Source organism: Pinus tabuliformis, chromosome X (genome assembly GCF_031772625.1).
Source record: "Pinus tabuliformis cultivar Carrire ecotype Pingquan chromosome X, CPIR1, whole genome shotgun sequence".
In the NCBI taxonomy this organism is placed as follows: domain Eukaryota; kingdom Viridiplantae; phylum Streptophyta; class Pinopsida; order Pinales; family Pinaceae; genus Pinus; species Pinus tabuliformis.
The window spans coordinates 31,715,081-31,733,931 of record NC_142308.1 but is presented as its reverse complement, the minus strand read 5'-3'; positions in this window follow the sequence as shown (position 1 = coordinate 31,733,931).

Sequence of the window (18,851 nt, the reverse complement as noted above, 5' to 3'; positions counted from 1 at the left end):
GAATGCAACAAATTACAGATATAACCATAAATACAAAGATGCAGTAGAAACAACACTTCATTTCATTAATATCAAATACTGAAATATGCTTACAAACAGAATGGAAATAAGACTAGCTTGGGCAATGGTAGCTTATCTCTGAGAAGAGATGTGGCAGTTACATGCCTATGAACCATGTTAAAATGAGGTTCATAGGCCTATTTATTATTGAGATACAATGGAAAACCCTAAACATCCAAAAACCTAACCCTAGGAGATGAAGCACCAAACTATGGGCCCCTTTTGGGTAAATTGGTACATCAACTTCCCGGGGTTGTAACTTTGGCATACGATCTTTGTTTGACACGCACAATACCTCGTTAGAAATATATATCCGAGGACTACAACTTTTTAATCACCAACATCGGTCAACGACCCATGTTAGTCCTAGTTTTCCCAAAAAAACATCGTTTAGGGCCTCAAAACGGATCCGGAAGTTCAGGACCCGAAAAACTGCCAAAAATAATAAATTGTGCTACAAATAAGGAAAATAAAAAACTGAAAGAAACAATGGTGGGGTTCCAAGTGGAATAGGCGGGTGGCCACCAATATCCACCTGGATCATTCCTCCCCCATTTGGAAGCAATGGTCCCCATTGCGTTGAGTTCCTCCATGAGATGAGGAAACTTCTGCTGAACTTGGTCCCTGGTGAGCCACTTGCCCTGGTTGAGGAGTTGGCCTGCTTTGACAACTCGATATAGTTGGATCCTTTGCTGCCAAGTGTTCTTGATCTGCGTATCCATGATCTAATCAGTTGTGGCTTGTTCCATGCAATATGGATTTAAATCTGTAGGTGTGAGTTGTTCTACAATGTCTGATGTGTCCAACAATGGTAGGAAGTATGGTCGAAGGCGGTCCACATTGAACACTGGGTGCAGGCCAAGGAATGGGGGAATGCTGATCTCAAATGCATTGTCTACCATAGCCTTGGTAATGGTGTAAGGACCATATCTGAGTGGTATGAGTTTCCAATAGGCTGCGGTAAGGTGTTCCTTCTACAAATGCAACCAGACTTTGTCACCCACCTCAAACTTGTGTGGCACCCGATGTTGATCATGTCGCTACTTGTACGGGGTATTTGATTTCTCCAGAATGTCATTGACCTGCTAGCGGATATGTTGGATGTGCTCAATGAAGTTTTTTTCCTTATCGGCTTCAGACTAGATATGAGTTGAATCTGCTTAAGTAGCTGCAAACGGCATGGCCACATCAATGGGACATAGTGGCTGGAATCCCAAGCCCGCTTGAAAAGGGCTATGGCCAGTCGAGTTGTGGAAGGCCCAATTATAGCTGTGCTAGACATAGGGGAGGTTCTGATGTGCGTGGATTCTTTGAGTTGTACATGCACAGAATGTGTACGATCATCCTGTTGATGACCTCTGTCTCGCCATCAATTTGGGGATGGAAAGTTGTGGAAGTAGTGAGCTTGGTATCCAACATTGACTAGAGACTAGACCAAAATGTACAGAGGAACTTTCTATCCCGATCAGAGATGATATACTGTGGGATCCCAAAGTGTATCCACACTAGTTCAAAGAAGAGTTTAGTAGTGGCTTCTGCTGTGGTATTATTCTTGCAGGTTGCTATAATGGCCATTTCGAGAATCTATTGGCGACATCAAAAACACACTTGTTTCCATGCTTAGTAGAAGGAAGGCTCTACATGTAATCCATGGAGATGGATTCCCAAGGTTGAATAGGGGTAGGCAGTGGAGTATAGAGGCCTTGCTTCTTGATGGTCAGTTTGGAAATGGCACAAGAAGTGCAGGATCTGATGTACTTCCTGGCATCCTGTTGAAGATTCGGCCAATAGAAATACTTTTGTAGTATTGCCACCATTTTCTCGACCCCGAAATGCCCAACGGCCCGACTGTAGTGCGCTTCCCAAATCATCTTGGCACGCTCACTTGAAGGAACACAAAGGTGTCCCAGGTGGCATAACAGGGCATCCTGGAGGTGAAAATCTGGAACTTGCTGACCCTCCAAGAGTGTCTGGTATGTGTGGCTGAATTCTGGGTTGCTTTTGTAGAGAAGTGGCCAATCAGAAGTCTCGTGCCCACAAGAGTTGAGCACGGTGGTTAATGCCATGATTGGTGGTCGGCTGAGGCAGTCTACAATATTATTGGTGCTGCCCTTCTTATACTTGATATTCAAATGGAACTATTGTAGGTATGTGGACCACTTCTGATGGTGATCATTCTGCAAATTCCTTTGTGTTTGTATGAACTGCAGGGGTCGATGGTCTGTGTGGATGACCATTTCCTTCCCCAAAATGTATTGCTTCCATTGTCGGCAGACCTGCACAAATGGAATACATCTCTTTGTCATAAGTGGGATACTTCCGGACTGTGTCTAAAAATGTCTCACTATGATATTCCACTGGATGCCCTTGTTGAGTAAGGATTGCCCCAATAACATAGACAGAGGCATTTGTCTCAATCTCAAATGGCTGTTGCAAGTCTGGTAAAGTGAGCACTGGTGCAGAGCAGAGGCAATGTTTCAACTCTGCGAATGCCTTCTGTTGAGATTCAAACCAAAAGAATTTTTCTTTTGCTCCTCCCTTGGTGACTTGACTTAAGGGCCAAGTGGTATGAGATAATCCCAACACGAACTTGCGGTAGAAATTGGTAAGACCCAGAAAGTTGTGGAGCTCTGTTAGAGTGGTTGGGGATGGCCAATCCCGAATGACTTGGATCTTGGCTAGATCCACAAGCACTGACTGTTCATCAATAATGTATCCCAGATACTGAGCCTGGGTGATTCCAAAAGTGCATTTCTCCAAATTGACACACATCTTGTGTTGTTGCAGTGTTTGGAGAACCTGTCGGATGTGGTGGAGTTTCTCTTCCCAACTCTGGCTGAAGATTAGGATGTCATCCAAGTATACCACTACAAATGAGTTAGTTAATGGCCGCAAGATGTCATCCATCAACCTCATGAAGGTTGCAGGAGCATTCATCAACCGAAAAGGCATAACCAACCATTCGAAAAGGCCCTCCTTGGATTTGAAGGCAGTCTTCCACACATCGGAGGGTTCGATTGGTACCTGGTGATATATGGACTTCAAGTTGATCTTGCTGAAATATTCCCCCCCCCCGTGAGTTGGTCCAAAAGGTCATCAATCTGTGTGATTTTGTACCTATTTCGAATAGTGATCTTGTTCAGCGCCCGATAGTCAATACAGAGTCTCCAAGTCCCATCCTTCTTGTATACCAACATGATCGGGCTCCCGCAGAGCGATGACCTTAGTGGGATGTGAAATTTATGTAGCAGCTCTTGAATCTGCTTCTTGATTTCATCATTCTCTAGAATGAAGTGCCGATAGATTGGTCCATTGGGAAAAAACGCACCTATGGTTAGATTGATAGAGTGCTTGACCTGACAGTGTAGAGGCACTCCTGCGAGAGAGGTGAAGATGTCCTCGTACTCCTCCACGACCTTGTCCATATGTTGTTGTTGTGCGGAGGGGTCCTGTCTAGAGGTCATGGCCAACGTATTCTTCTTTCCCTGAGGGCATATCATTAGGAAAAAAAATTTCTCGGTTTTGGAAATGAGCTTACTGCATTGTTTTGCAGTAATCAAAGAGATGGCGATAGGGGGTGCTACCTCTGGTATCCTATACAACTTATTTCCCAAAGTTACAATAGCAACATGATGCCTTGACTCATACACAACATGTCGCTTCCACAAGTATGGTTGGCCTAATAATACCTCACAAACATCAACGGGAGCAACGTCACACAATACCTCATCCGTGAAGGGCTTGATGCTGTATGGGAGGGGGAAAGTCTGGCTCACGTGAAGATCCCATCCTTGGTGAAGCCACCCGATGGTGTATGGTTGTGGGTGTGCTATGGTTGGTAAGCCTAGCCGCTTCACGACCTCTACGGAAATGAGGTTCCTTTGGCTCCCGCTGTCGACAATGAATTATAGCAGGGAGCCCTTCACCCACATCTGGGAGTGAAAGAGGCACTCCTCCTCCTCTGGATCTTCAGGTTCCTCGTTTTGAATCTTCATGGTGAAAAAAATGGCATTGGGCTCCGCATAGATAATCTTCTTCCCTTTGTGATTCCCCTTGTCAAGTTCTAACTTAGAGTCGGAACATGCATTTGATTCCAAAGCCTTCATCTCGGCCACCAGTGACTGCTTGGCTTGACATTCACTTGTGTTGTGAGTGGAACTCTTATGGAACTCAGATCACTTTCCCATGTCCTTCTTCGGCTTCGTGGTGTTGTTATTTTCTTGCGGCTTTGGTGGGTTGTCCCGGGCTGCCCCGCCTTGGATTTTTCCTTTGTTTTGCGGTTTGGGGGCACCTTTCCCCTGCTTCAGATTCACATATCCAAATTCTTGCTTATTTTGTTTAAAATTCCGCTCGATCTTGATGGCATATCAGTATGCCGTCCTGAGCGAGGAGATGTCCAGGAACTCCATCTCATCCTGGATGTACCTGTGTAGGAATCCGTGGTACTCGAGTACCAAATGTGTCTCAGAATCCTTGATACCCAACTTCGTACGAAGGGTATGAAAAACATTGGTAAACTCTGGCACATCTTCGTCCCTTCCCTACCGCAACATTGTCCACTTTATGTATTTATCCTCATAGCTCCCGACAGGGTAGTACTGCTCCTTGATGGCATCCCAGAATGAATTCCAAGTGGGTGCGGCTGAAAAAAGTGAGGTCGTACTTTCATCCTTCTGCTCATAGTAGGTTTCCCACCAGTCCTTGACGTGGGGGGCGACTTTGAGAAGAGAAAAAGTAATATTTTCTCGGTTGGAAAAATCATGAATAGAAAAATATCCTTCTAGCAGATTTAACCATTTATCTACGACGTCTGCATCTATTTGGCCCTCAAATATGGGAATGTCAAAGTTTACTTGTACCTTAAAAGGAGTGGAGCCTCCAAAGTGGCTGCTGGATGTGGATGCGTCGTCGGTGGGCAATCGTTGAAGGATCTGGGCAAAGTTATCCATCATTGTGTTCCTTTGTTTCTCGAGGGCCTCCTTGAGCAATATTTTGATAGGATATCCTACCCCCTTGTCTTTATTTTCTTCTCTCATGGGCGGCCTTCGGGGTTTGCAAGGTTGATATTGCAAAGGTTTAACCAAATCGAGCCCTAACTCCTTATATCCTGACCTCGTTGGGGACATGAAAAGAAAAACAGAGAAAGAGCAGACCGCTCTGATACCACTGATCCAAATTTAAACAGGAATGCAAAAAATTACAGATATAACCATAAATACAAAGATGCAGTAGAAACAACACTTCATTTCATTAATATCAAATACTGAAATATGCTTACAAACAAAATGGAAATAAGACTAGCTCGGGCGATGGTAGCTTATCTCTGAGAAGAGATGTGGCGGCTACATGCCTCTGAACTGTGTTACAATGAGGCTCAAAGACCTATTTATTATTGAGAAACAATGGAAAACCCTAAACATCCAAAAACCTAACCCTAGTAAATGAAGTGCCAAACTATGGGCCCCGTTTGGGTAAATTGGTACGTCAACTTCCTGAGGTCATAACTTTGGCATACAATCTCTCGTTTGACACGCACAATACCTGGTTAGAAATATCTATCTGAGGACTACAACTTTTTAATTACCAACATCAATCCATTACCCATGTTGGTTCCAGTTTTCCAAAAAAACTTCGTGTAGGGCCTTAAAGTGGCTCCGGAAGTTTAGGACCCAAAAAACTGCCAAAAATAGCAAATTTTGCTACAAATAAGGAAACTAAAAAACTGAAAGAAACAATGGCGGGGGTCCAAGTGGAATAGGTGGGTGGCCACCAATATCCACCTGGATCAGTTATGCATTCAGTATTGGATTCAGGATTGTTTCATGGAGCAACAAGAATTGACCTACTATATCTTTGTCATCTATTAAGGCATAATATAAACCTTTGTGTGCAACAACTTGTGATGTTGTTTGGTTGAGGAGAGTTCTTCAGGATGTTGGAGAAGAACAAAAGAAGGTTATAGTTATCAACTGTGACAACCAGAGCTCGATCAAGTTGGAAAATAATCCGATTTTTCGTGCAAAGACAAATCATGTTGATGCTTAGTTTCATTTTTATTAGACAAAAGATACAGCCTAAGGAATTTTTTATTGAATATTGTAATACTTATGAAAATGCTGCTGATATTTTAACAAAACCCCTTGGGAAGATGATGAAATTTAAGTTGTTTAGGGAGATCTTAGGTGTAGAGGTTAATCCTTTCTCCATTAAGGGGGAAACTTAGAAATAATGGAGAAAGGTTGTTTTGATTGTTTTCTAAGTTTAGATTTAGATCATGCTTTCTAGTAGATTGTTGTGATCTCCCGAACAAAATGTAACAATTATATTTGTGTATGTGCAATTGCTCTAATTAATGAATGTATCATTGTGGCAGCCTTAGGTGCTCCTCACATGAGTGCTGCGAGTTTCATTCACAATTTTTGATTTGGTTTCCTATTATTTTTTAATCATTGGGCCCTAACTTGTCCTCAAAGAATGAAAAATGAAGCATCTCCTTTCTGACATCCCATTGGATGAATTTGCCCTTGTACCTTCCCACTATTGAATGGACTCGATTGTCCACTGCGTGTTGGAGTTGTTGGGCATTCAGTTTCTTTACCCAATGCATAACATATTTTGGGTCCTCACAGTAGGTTGTGCCCCCACATCTTTATATTGTTTTCTTTGCAGAAACTCACCATGGCATCCATGTCTTCGTAATTCTCTTTCCCTTGCTTATGCTCCTTGTTGTACCATTTTAGCTCATTCAAAAATGTTGCTACGTTGAAACTTCTAAGAAACCATTTCTGAAATTAGATTATGATAGATTTAGAAGAAAAAAGAATTCAACCAAACATGAAGGATGAACAAGATAACTTCTGAAATCAAAATGGATTAAGAAAAACTGGACTATCAACAAATAATTTATTGATTAAGTCCACCTGATAAACATTGTTGTTCAGTATAATGTTTGTTATAGCGCACCCTATGGGGATGTCCCTATTGGTTTTGCTTGATAAATAGATTGGCTCCTTTCAATGGATGCCCTGTATTGTTGACAACATGCATAATGAGATGTCCCTTGCGACTCTGTAATATGTACCCATCTCAATTAACAACCCACCAAACTTTATATTGTAGATAAAGTTAACAAAAATTCATTGTAATGTTCAAAGCATGTTGAGATGGAGGAGGATGTGCTAATGTTTCCACCCTTTTTAGCCGAATGTGAACGTTAAACCTATACCGAATGTAGTGTAATAAATAATATACTATTAAAACATTTATTTCATTTTATTTATATCTTACATGTTAAAGTTATATAAAATGTAACATTTATATGGGTGGTAAATAGGGATAGAAATTATAAAAAGTAACTAAATGATAATTTTATTTTAAATTATTATTATTATTACTACTTATAAAAATAATTAATAAGTGAGTTAAACATATATACAAGATTTTTTAAGTAATGAAATTCACTCTTCTTTATTATGGAGATGAATAACTTATAAATAGGCATTATACCATGGCTTATTGATACTACATACCCAAAAAATTATAAACTCATTTCATATGACATATAGAGATTAGTAACTTATAAATAGGCTTTATACCATGACTTATTGATACTACATGACACTTGTTTATTATTATTATTATTATTATTATTTTTGAATAATGAATAGTGTATAAAGGGCATAAGTACTTTGAAAATAAATCTTAATTTTTGATTTGTAACTACTATTAAAAATATTTTAGAATATTTCACTGAGGTTAACTCTCTAACATCTCCCTATTAATTTTTGATAATTAAATTATAATTCTGAAAATCTTATTTTGTAGTTGAGGTACTTTCCCAATCTACGGGCTTCCCAAGTTCCATAAGGAAGGGGCCCCTCAAAAACCTATCATCAATACAATAGGCTGTCCCACTTATTTTCTTGCTAATATTTTGCAATTGAGGTACTTTTAGGATGATCAATAATATAATGTTAAAATGCTAAATGCTTATAGTTGAGACACCTGCACCTAATGGGACGATCACTTTAAAAATGCTAAATGCTTATAGTTGAGATAGATACATTGTGTCTTTTCCGGGAAAAGATAGAAATTTATATGGTTCCTTTTTAATGTAAAAATATACATGTGAAAATGAAATGAACATTGAAGTGGAGGGATCTAATTGTATTGTAGTCGTTCATGAACATTGAAGTGGAAGATATTAGCAGAGGCATTGGGTCCCAACGATACACCATCCAACCAGATCTCTATTTCCGTATCGTTGCTCTGAAAGACAGACAGGCGATATTAGACAACATTGCAAAAAATAAATGGAATTGGTTACTAGCCTTAAATGTCAAGGTACCTCAAAGTATAACGTGGCGGAGGAGGGAGAGGAATGTAAGGTAAGGCCTCCTTTGAGAAGCGACTAGCAACTAGCGTGTGCAATAACAGTCCCGGCGCAGTTGTAGTCCGTTTCGGCTCCGCCGTTGCTGTAATTAGTAGCAACCGTGGCCTTCACAACTGCACTCTTCGTATTTATTCCCGAGATCTGCAACCACGCTGACCCAAATATCCCGCCTCGTTATTGCCCAATCTAGTCCCATTACATTGGCTAAAGGGTATTTCAACCATTCAAATTGAATCCCAAGCTGAAATTAAATGTTACAATGCCTGAGAATTTTATGCCAAAGTTTGGTTGAACTTAACTAGAGTATATCTTATAAATTTGACCCAGGAATGAAAAGTTGAATGATTAATATTGGAAATAGTAAATTACTTTAATATTGGAGTAGTCAGCCAATTGTGTGGATGGTTATATGTCAGAAGTTTTATAAACCGCAGAGCCAATTATGTGGATGGTTATATGTCAGAAGTTTTATAAACCGCAGATAGGATGGTTATATAGGAGTATATTAATTAACTCTTAATTTAAGTTCATTTCAGTTAAATACAAGTGGTTATATTTAATTACAAATGGAAATAAATATGTCTAACAAAAACTAATTAATTAATTAATTTTTCTTTCTATCTCTTGGTGCAGTTCAGTTGCCTAGTTTAGTGTAGCGGTTTTGTAATCATGATCTGGTTCTTCATCTTGTCCTGTCAACAAATGAATTTTGATGTGATTTTCGCCAAAAACACTTCTCAATAAACTTAATATGGATCACAAAAACCTAAATTCAACAAAATAAATATATATTTATTAAAATATTTTTATAAACCAAAACAATATTATATATTTATTTTTGAATTTTTTCATATACACATAAATATCCAATAAAAATAAAATATAATTTAAAACATAAATATATATTTATTAAAATATTTTTATAAAACAAAACAATATTATATATTTATTTTTATAAATATTACATATTTTATTTAATTTTTTATTAATTCTCTTTCTATATAAAAAGGTTATTCTATGAATGTAAAATTTAAATTAAAATAGTTAATTCTATTTCATTAATAATTTAAGGTGATGTATTTATCATCTCTTTAGGCTAATAATTGAGGGTGATGTATTTACAATCTCTCTACGGTAATAATTTAGGGTGATGTATTTGCCATCTCTCTGCGGTAATAATTTAGGGTGATGTATTTACCATCTCTCTGTGGTAATAATTTACGATATCTCTGCGGTCATAATTTACTATCTTTGCAGTCATAATTCACGATCTCTCTGCGGTAATAGAAAAACAATTTGGGGCACGTGCGCTTGCGGTCGACACACATTCTTTATATTTTTCTAATACATATCTGCTCATATATTTTCAAGTATGAATAATTCACCACAATTACGAAAGATTACCAAATGTAGACCTAGCACAGTTACTCTACAGAGCCTCTATGAGTATATAGAGTCTTTAGAGAAACATACAGAAGAAAGAGAAGTCGAGTTACAAACAAAGTTAGCAGCCATGCTGGAAAATAAATTCACATCTTTTGAAGACAAGATCCAAAAACAAATAGAAAATAAAATAGAACTATTGGAGAATAAGATGGAAGCAATGGAGACTAGGTTGCAGGTTATAGAAAAACAAAACCAAGATATGAAACAAACATCCCAGCAAGTAGATGTTGATACTTTAGAGAATCTTAAAATGAAGGACATGATTAAAGAGCTAGAAGAAAAAGTTAATAGCTGCCTCACTCTAAATAGTGTGGTAAGTAAATTAGATATCAAACCAATTAAAGATGAAATGAAAAATTGATAGAATTAGACCGTGAACGTAACAAAAGGGCCTTGAACCTTATAATCTTTAGTTTGAAAGAGGAGGTAGACAAGGATACTTTAGCCATAGCCCAGACATAATTACATAACAAATTACAAATTGAAACAACGTGTCTCATAGAAGCAACAAGGTTGGGGAAACTAATTGAGACTAAAGGAAGGCTGATCCGAATAAAGGTGAGCTCTACTAACGATAAGTATGACATACTTAGTAAAACATCAAGTCTAAAAGGAATGAGAATATTTATAAATGAAGATCTTATTCCAGAAGATCAAGCAGAATTGAGAAAGGAGGTTCAAAAGGTAAAGGAAGCTAGGAAGGAACGAAAATGGGCAATAATCAGAAATAGAAAAGCCGTTATTCGAGATAGAAACCAAAAAGATAATAATAAATAGCAATGCAACATGCTCCAGATTCTTTCTTGGAACTGGCAGGGCTTTCCATGGAACAAAGGCCCCAAGCTAAGTTGGATCTTGAATGATGTTGATATTATTTTGCTTGTTGAAACTTGGGAGCACGAAGAATCTAAAGTCCCTAACATAGATGGCTTTACATTATGGTCTACCTGGAATAAGTGATCCTCCCGTAGAGGCGTTGGGGGTATAGCTTGTTACATTAAGAAGAACATCTCTCCCCATGTTAGGATTTATAAAAAAGGCCCTTACAACCAATATAGTTGGATAGAAATTATTGTCATTTATGATAAAAAGACCTACATAGCAATCTGTTATTTCCCCCCATCAGTTCTAACTTCTATAAGAAAAAAATCTAGATAAAAATAGTCCTTACAATGGTTTAGAAAATGATATTTCTAGCCCAAGGAATGAAGGCAATATCCTTTTAATGGGTGACTTTAATGCTCGAACTTCAAGCAACCAAGCTATTCTTCTAAGCAACCATTCCAACCCTAATCCTCTTTGGTTAGACGAAAACCTTCCTCTGGCTAGTTGGTACAAAAGAAGCTCTGAAGACCTTGGGGAGAATTTGTTTGGGTCGGAGCTAGTCAAGCTCTATAGTGCTCAGGATCTCATAATTTGCAACAGTCTAAAGAAGTGGCCCAATTCTAGCTAGATGACCTGCATCCATGGGCTTGGTAGCAGCGTCGTAGATTATGTTATCTTCGATCTCCCTCTATATAACGAAATAACAAATTTTGACATCTTAAACAACCACGAGCCTGACCCTGATCATAGGCCTTTACTTATAACTCTCAATTTTGTTATACATAGAGATCCCATAGAAGATAATCCTTATAGCCAAAAGAAGTTAATCTTTGATAGAAATAAAAAAGATCTCTTTCTAAATGAATTAAAAACTAATTTGCTTCCTTTATCTAGTATAAACAACATAGAAGATCTCTATCATAATTTTACTACAACCCTCTCATATTCTATTAACAAGTTCTCAATTGAAGTTTCAAGTAATAAAATAAATAGCAAAACCCACCCATGGTATGACAAAGATTGTAAAAGTGCGAGGAGGGCAATTAAGGAAGTTGTTGATGAATCTCTTAAAATTGGCAAGATAAAAGTATACAAAGCCCTAACTAAAAAGAAAAAAAGGCAGTATATTCGTAAAAGACAAGAGAATCTCTTACACCTCTCTAAGGTAGCTCCTAAGAAATTCTGGAGGCAGATTCTAACTATGAAAACTAAAGATAATAATAAAATTGCTTTACACGACTGGAATTCCTATCTTGAAAAACTTTATGAATCTCCAAATGTCATGGATAAATTTGAAACCTTGCTCACAATGAAAGAAGTTTTCTCATTAGAAGACATTGATTTTGGGGTTAATCGCTTGGCTAATGGGAAAGCCAAGGACATTGAAGGTTACCAGGCGGAAATATTAAAAAGTGGAGGTCCTGTCCTCATCCCCCACACTCACAAGCTTTTCAATCAAGTGGTCAAGCAAGGGTTCCCTAAACCATGGATTCAAAGCCTCATTATCCCTATTTTTAAAAGTGGGGATACAAATAACGCCTCTAATTATCGGAAAATTATGATCAGCCATCTCCTAGCCAAGTTATATGGTATTATTTTGGAAAGGAAGTTGAGTATATGGCTTAAAAGTGAAGGTAAGCGGGCTAAAGGCCAAGCGAGTTTTAGAAAGCAGCACTCAACGACATACCACCTTGTTACGCTTAGTATCATTGCGAAGGAATGACGCAATGATAAATCCAATCCCTTTTGTTGCTTTGTGGACTTTAGAAAGGATTTCAATACGGTTCCTAAAAACAACCTTTGGAACAGATTAGAAGAGCTAAAGGTTCCTTTTGAGTTGAGAGCTGCCACTATAAGGTTATACGAGAATGTAATTGCCAAGTTAAAGAGCAATGAGGGGTGGTCGAAAGATATTAAGTATAATATCAGAGTTAAACAAGGTTTCCCCCTCTCCCCTACCCTATTTGGCATTTACATTGACAAGCTAGAGGGTTGATTAAAGGAAGCAGGATGTGTTGGCACGATCTTAGCTGGGATAGTCATCATCCTTTTTCTCTACGCTGACGATATTGTTCTTCTCGCAAGGTGCCCATTTGATCTTGATAAGCAACTTATACTTCTTAAGGATTTCTGCTCTACCATGGGTATGATTGTTAACACGGACAAAAAAAAAAGTTATGAATATCAAATCCAAGAAGGACACTTACGCTAATTTTATGTATGACAATAATAACTTGGAGGAAGCGTCTTCCTAGAAGTACCTAGGAATTGATATTCATCACAAGCTCAATTGGAACTATACTGGAACTATAGCATTGAGAAAAGGATTAATGGGGGATAGAAAGGTTATTTTGGTCTTGAAAATAATTGTAAAACCACAAACCTCGTAATGTGGGATAGAAAGAAGTTCCTCTTTGAAACTTTAGTCACTCCAGTTATCTTATATGGATGTGAGGTTTGGGGTTGTAGCATCTCTAGAGAATCCTGGAGAAAGATTGAGCAAATCCAGAAGTGTTTTATAATGTATAACCTCAAAATTAAAAGCAACACACCCTATCCTATTCTTCTTATAGAAGTGGGTCTTTCCCCTATCGAGAGCCTAGCTATGACTAGGCTTCTATTGTACAAGCACAAACTCAATAACATAGGAGACCATAGACTTCCTAAGCTAGCTTTAAATTCTAGCCAAAACCACCTAAGGCTCAAACGAGGTTGGTATAAAGACACCAGGGCTTGGTTAAACCATTGGGAGATCAACGAGAATTTTTCATTGCAAAACGTTAATAACATCAAAAATATTGTTACTTCTAAGTTCAAAGAAAAAATGTGGTGTGAGAAAGATTTAGCAGCGAAAAGAAAATTAAGATATTATAAGGAGGTCATCAACCCCACCCTAGAAGATCAAAAGTATATCTCTATTTTAACTAGCTCAAAGAAGAAAATTAATATAGCCAAATATTAGAACGAACTCTTGTGACTTCACACTAAAGAATACATTAACTAGGCTTCTATTGTACAAGCACAAACTCAATAACATAGGAGACCATAGACTTCCTAAGCTAGTTTTAAATTCCAGCCAAAACCACCTAAGGCTCAAACGAGGTTGGTATAAAGACACCAGGACCTGGTTAAACCATTGGGAGATCGACGAGAATATTGCATTGCAAAGATAAAATGTGAACAGAATTGAAAAGAAAGAGATGTAGCTCTCAGGTGTGGCCTGCACCTGGGGACTACACTCACAAAACTTGAGAGATCACTCTTGTCCACTCTATTCCCTAATCAATCAAAGATTACATCATTAAATACAATACTAGGAAATAGGAAGTTGCACCCAAACCCCATAACTATAGGAACTAATCCTAAACTAGGGAGAAAGTTACAACAATGTAACTATTTTCTCCATTAATATCAAAATAATATTAATTATTCTCAACTCCCCCCCTTAATGGAGAAAGGGTTCTCCTGGACTCCTAGCATCTTTCTAAACAATTCAAATTTCACTCGTGCAAGAGGCTTTGTAAAAATATCTGCCACATTGTCACAAGTTTTACAATATTCAACAACAATTTCTTTTGACTGTATTTTCTCTCTAACAAAATGGAACTGAGTGTCTATATGTTTGGTGTTTTTGTGAAACACTGGATTGTATGCTAATTTGATGGTGCTCTGGTTGTCGCTTTTGATAGAAGTGGGTTGCTTCTGTTCTTTTCCTGCATCTTTGAGAAGTCTCCTCAACCAGATCGCTTCACATGTTGCTTCACACAATGCTTGATACTCAGCTTCACATGACGACAAAGCTACAGTACTCTGTTTCTTGTTGTTCCATGCTATGACCCCGGAACCTATGTTGAATGCATAACCTGTGATGGACCTCCGATCATCCATGTTACCTGCCCAGTCTGAGTCTGAAAAACCTGCTAGAGTAACATCAGATACATCAGTGTATAAAATACCAAAATGAACAGTATCACAAAGATACCTCAACACGCTTTTTGTTGCTGTCCAGTGACTTTCACGTGGTTTCGACATGAATTGGCTTAACACACTAACTGAGTATGCAAAGTCAGGTCTGGTTGTTGTAAGATATATCAGGCTGCCAACCAGTTGTCTGTACATTGTGGCATCTACCTCCTTAGTGCCATCGTCACTGCTCAATTTCAGATTTTGCTGCAAAGGTGTCGCTGCTGATCTACACCGATCCATCCCAAACTTTTCCAACAGATTTCTAGCATACTTCCCTTGGGTAAGAAAAGTTTGCCCAGTATCTCTGAATACTTCTAATCCCAGACAATAGTTAAGGCTTCCGAGATTTTTCATCTCAAAGACTTGTGCCATGAGCCTTTTGATTCCTCTGATTAAGTCATCTGCATTTCCTGTTAGAATCATATCATCCACATATAGAGAAATAAAAATAATCTGCCCCTGATTATTGTACTTGGTATACAAATTTGGGTCATTTAAGCTTCTATGGAAACCATGCTCTATAAAGAAAGAATCAACCTTTTCATACCAAGACCTGGGAGCTTGCTTTAAACCATATAAAACCTTTTTCAACCTACAAACAAGTTGTTCCTGCCCCTGCTTTACAAATCCTTCTGGCTGTACTAAGTAAATTGCTTCTTTTAAATCACCATTTAAAAATGCAGATTTAACATCTAGTTGGTGTAATTCCCAATTACATTTAGTAGCTAAAGCAATAAGTAATCTGATTGTATTTAGCTTTGCTACAGGTGCAAAAGTATCATCAAAATCAATACCTTCCTGCTGTGAGTATCCTTTTGCAAACAACCTAGTTTTTAACTTATCTATACTTCCATCTGCATTAATTTTGGGTTTAAACAGCCATTTACTTCCTATAGGTGTTTTGTTTTTAGGCAACTCTACTAATTCCCAAGTATTATTTCTAAGAATTGATTCCATCTCCTCATTCATTGCAGCTCTCCATTCCTCAAATTGACTAGCTTCTTTATAATTAGAGTGCTCTATAATGTTCAAAAACTTTGACATCAACGCATAGTTTCTCAACTTCAATGGTAATTGAGTCTTCCTACCTGACCTCCTTGGTAGAGGACTTACCTCAAATTTGTTTTCTTCTGCCATAACTGGGCCTGCTTTTTCACCTTCTTGTTGTTCTTCTTCATTCTCTTCTTTCTGCTCCTGTTCCTTCTCCCTTTCATCCTCGTTGCTTTCCTCCAACAACAATGGAATGTGCCAATCATCTCCAACATCAGCTTTCCTTTCTTGTACCTGTTCATGAAAGACTACATCTCTACTTGCAAATGTCTTACGAGACTCAGGATTGAACAGTTTGTATGCTTTAAACTCTGTACCATAACCAACAAGGATGCATTTCACTGCCTTAGGGTCTAGTTTCTTTCTATCAACTTTGGGTACATGTGCAAATGCCTTTGACCCAAAGACTCTTAAATGGTTTACTGCTGGTTTAAATCCATATAAGGCTTCAAAAGGGGTTTTGAAGCCAAGAAACCTAGTAGGACTTCTATTTTTCAAATATACAACAGTATTTATCGCTTCTGCCCAAAAAATATTAGATAGACCTTTACCTTGCAGCATGCTCCTTGCGCACTCTACCAAGGTTCTGTTTTTACGCTCTGCAACTCCGTTTTGCTGTGGTGTGTGTGGTACTGTATATTGCTGAACAATCCCGTGAGATTTGCAGTATTTCATGAATTCCTTTGATTTGTATTCTCCTCCTTGATCAGATCGGAGAATTTTAATACTTTTTCCAAACTGTTTTTCCACCAGGGTTTTGAAATCTATAAAACATTGGAAAGTCTGACTTTTATTGTTTAAAAAATAAACCCATGAATACCTAGTGCAGTCATCAGTAAACAACAAAAAATAGTATGCTCCCCCTAGCGACCTTGTCTGCATGGGACCACATACATCAGTGTGCACTAGCTCTAAGATTTCTGTTTGCCTCCTCCTATCATGCACAGGGAACTGTTCTCTATGCATCTTTCCTAAGGCACAACCATCACAATTTAACTGAATGTTACGAAAGATGGAGAGACCTTCGACCATACCTTTCTTTTGTAACAACATGAGATCCTGCATATTCAGATGACCAAACCTCTGATGCCAGAGTTGTTTAGCTGTCGACTCTCCTGCAACCATGGCTTGCTTTGATATACTTTTTGCATCCAGTCTGTATAGGCTTCCAACTCGCATGCCTGTTGCAACAATTTCATTCCTGCAATCCTTTATCACACAGTGAGTCTTGAAGAATTCGACATGCATATCTTGATCAGCCATCATGGATACAGATATCAGGTTTTTCTTTATTCCAGGTACATATAAAACATTTGAAAGGTGACTAATCTTTCCATTTGGTAACTTAACTGAAATCACCCCATGACCTTTAATCTGATATCCATTATCATACCCTAGATATATTTTTGATCCATTTATAATTTCTTCAAGACTATCAAAAAATTCCTTATTACCTATCATGTGAGAAGATGCTCCGGAATCGACATACCAGATGTCATCTTCATTCGATGCTGAAAGGGCATAGTCGACTGTGAACAGTCGAAATTCATGACTGAAGTCTTCTTCTTCAACAAAATATCCTCTGTGTTTTGGATTTACCTGTCTCCTCCTTGCCTCATCAGCCTGCTTCTTATAATAACAATCTCTCTGTATATGACCCTTCTTTGCACAATAAAAGCATTTCTTTTCAGAATGATTTGCAAGCATACCTTTATGACAGTGATTTTTATGTGTTGTTCCTCCTTTCTGGACTGATTGCTGCTGTGACTGCTTCCCTTTAGATAGTCGTCGTTTTGCCACCAGCGCAAGATCGTCACTTTGGGGGTTCAGATTCAGGTTTTGCCGTCACTCTTTCTCTTGCTGCAAGATCGCAGTGAGATCATCAAACGTGGGTGTTTTCTCCCTTGCCGAGACTCCAGTGATGAAGGTTTGGAAATCATCACGCATCCCATTCATTGTTATTGCAACAAGATCTTCATCAGCCACCGCCACTCCAATGGCCCCCAATCCATCTTTAACATCCTTAATTCGCGCAACAAATGCAGTAGCAGACTCCCTTTCGTCCATCCTCATTGAAAATAGCTTGCTTTTCAGAGCCAAAACTCTGTTTGCATTCTGGGTTTCATACGGACTTTTGATTTTCGTCCAAATCTCTGCAGACGTTTTACAGTGTCTGATGTGTGCAATGACATTGTCTTTCACAGACATCTTCAACAGGACTTTGGCCTTGTTTTCTCGTTTTTCCCAGTCTTCCTTTTGTGTGGTTGCAGTCGGCTTCTGCTCATCGCCTGTCACTATAGTCCAAGCATTCGCACCTTCGAGCAAGGTCTGGATCTTAAACTTCCAATTCGTGAAGTTAGACCCGTTGAGTTTACCAGATTCGTTAAGGTAAGATTCCATCATATTACTCATTGTGAATCTACTTAACAACAAAAAAAATATAATACCTGACAGATGGATCTGTCACCTCTGCCACCGATCTATAGTGTCTGGCACTCCCGCTCCAATGAGCAAATTCGGTGTTTTCAACACAGCCGAAATAATGATCTGATCACAATTGATCTGATCCACCTCTCTCGGATTGATCTGCCACTTCGCCGATCCTGCTCTCCCTGCAGATCGCCAAACGAAGTCGAGGTTTCCCGCAGATCACCTCTGGCGCTTTCCCGATCTGTCTCTCCTGGACGGATCTGCAACTCCACCGATCTGCACCGTTTGCAAACCGCCAAACGAAGTTCACACTATTCACAGATCCCCTTGGCGCTACCCCGAGCGAAAAATCCGCGCTAATTAAAAATCGGTGTAAGTGTTTTAATTGGCGCGACTTTCCCGGTAAAATCCCGCGCTAATCGGGCTTTCTGGCGCGTTGGCGCGATTTATCCCTTAAAATCCGCGCTAATCGGGCTTCTGGCGCGACTGTCAGCGCAAAATCCGCGCTAATCCGCCTTTCCACTCAGAAAAAAAAAAGTTTCCGAGTCCGAGCCAGGTGTTCTGCAGTCCACCTGCTCAATTGAGCACACAGCTCTCGTGTACACACAGCCACAAAGGCACTTCAAGCCACACAGGCTATTCCAGCCACACAGGCAATTCCACCACACAGGTGACAAAAGAT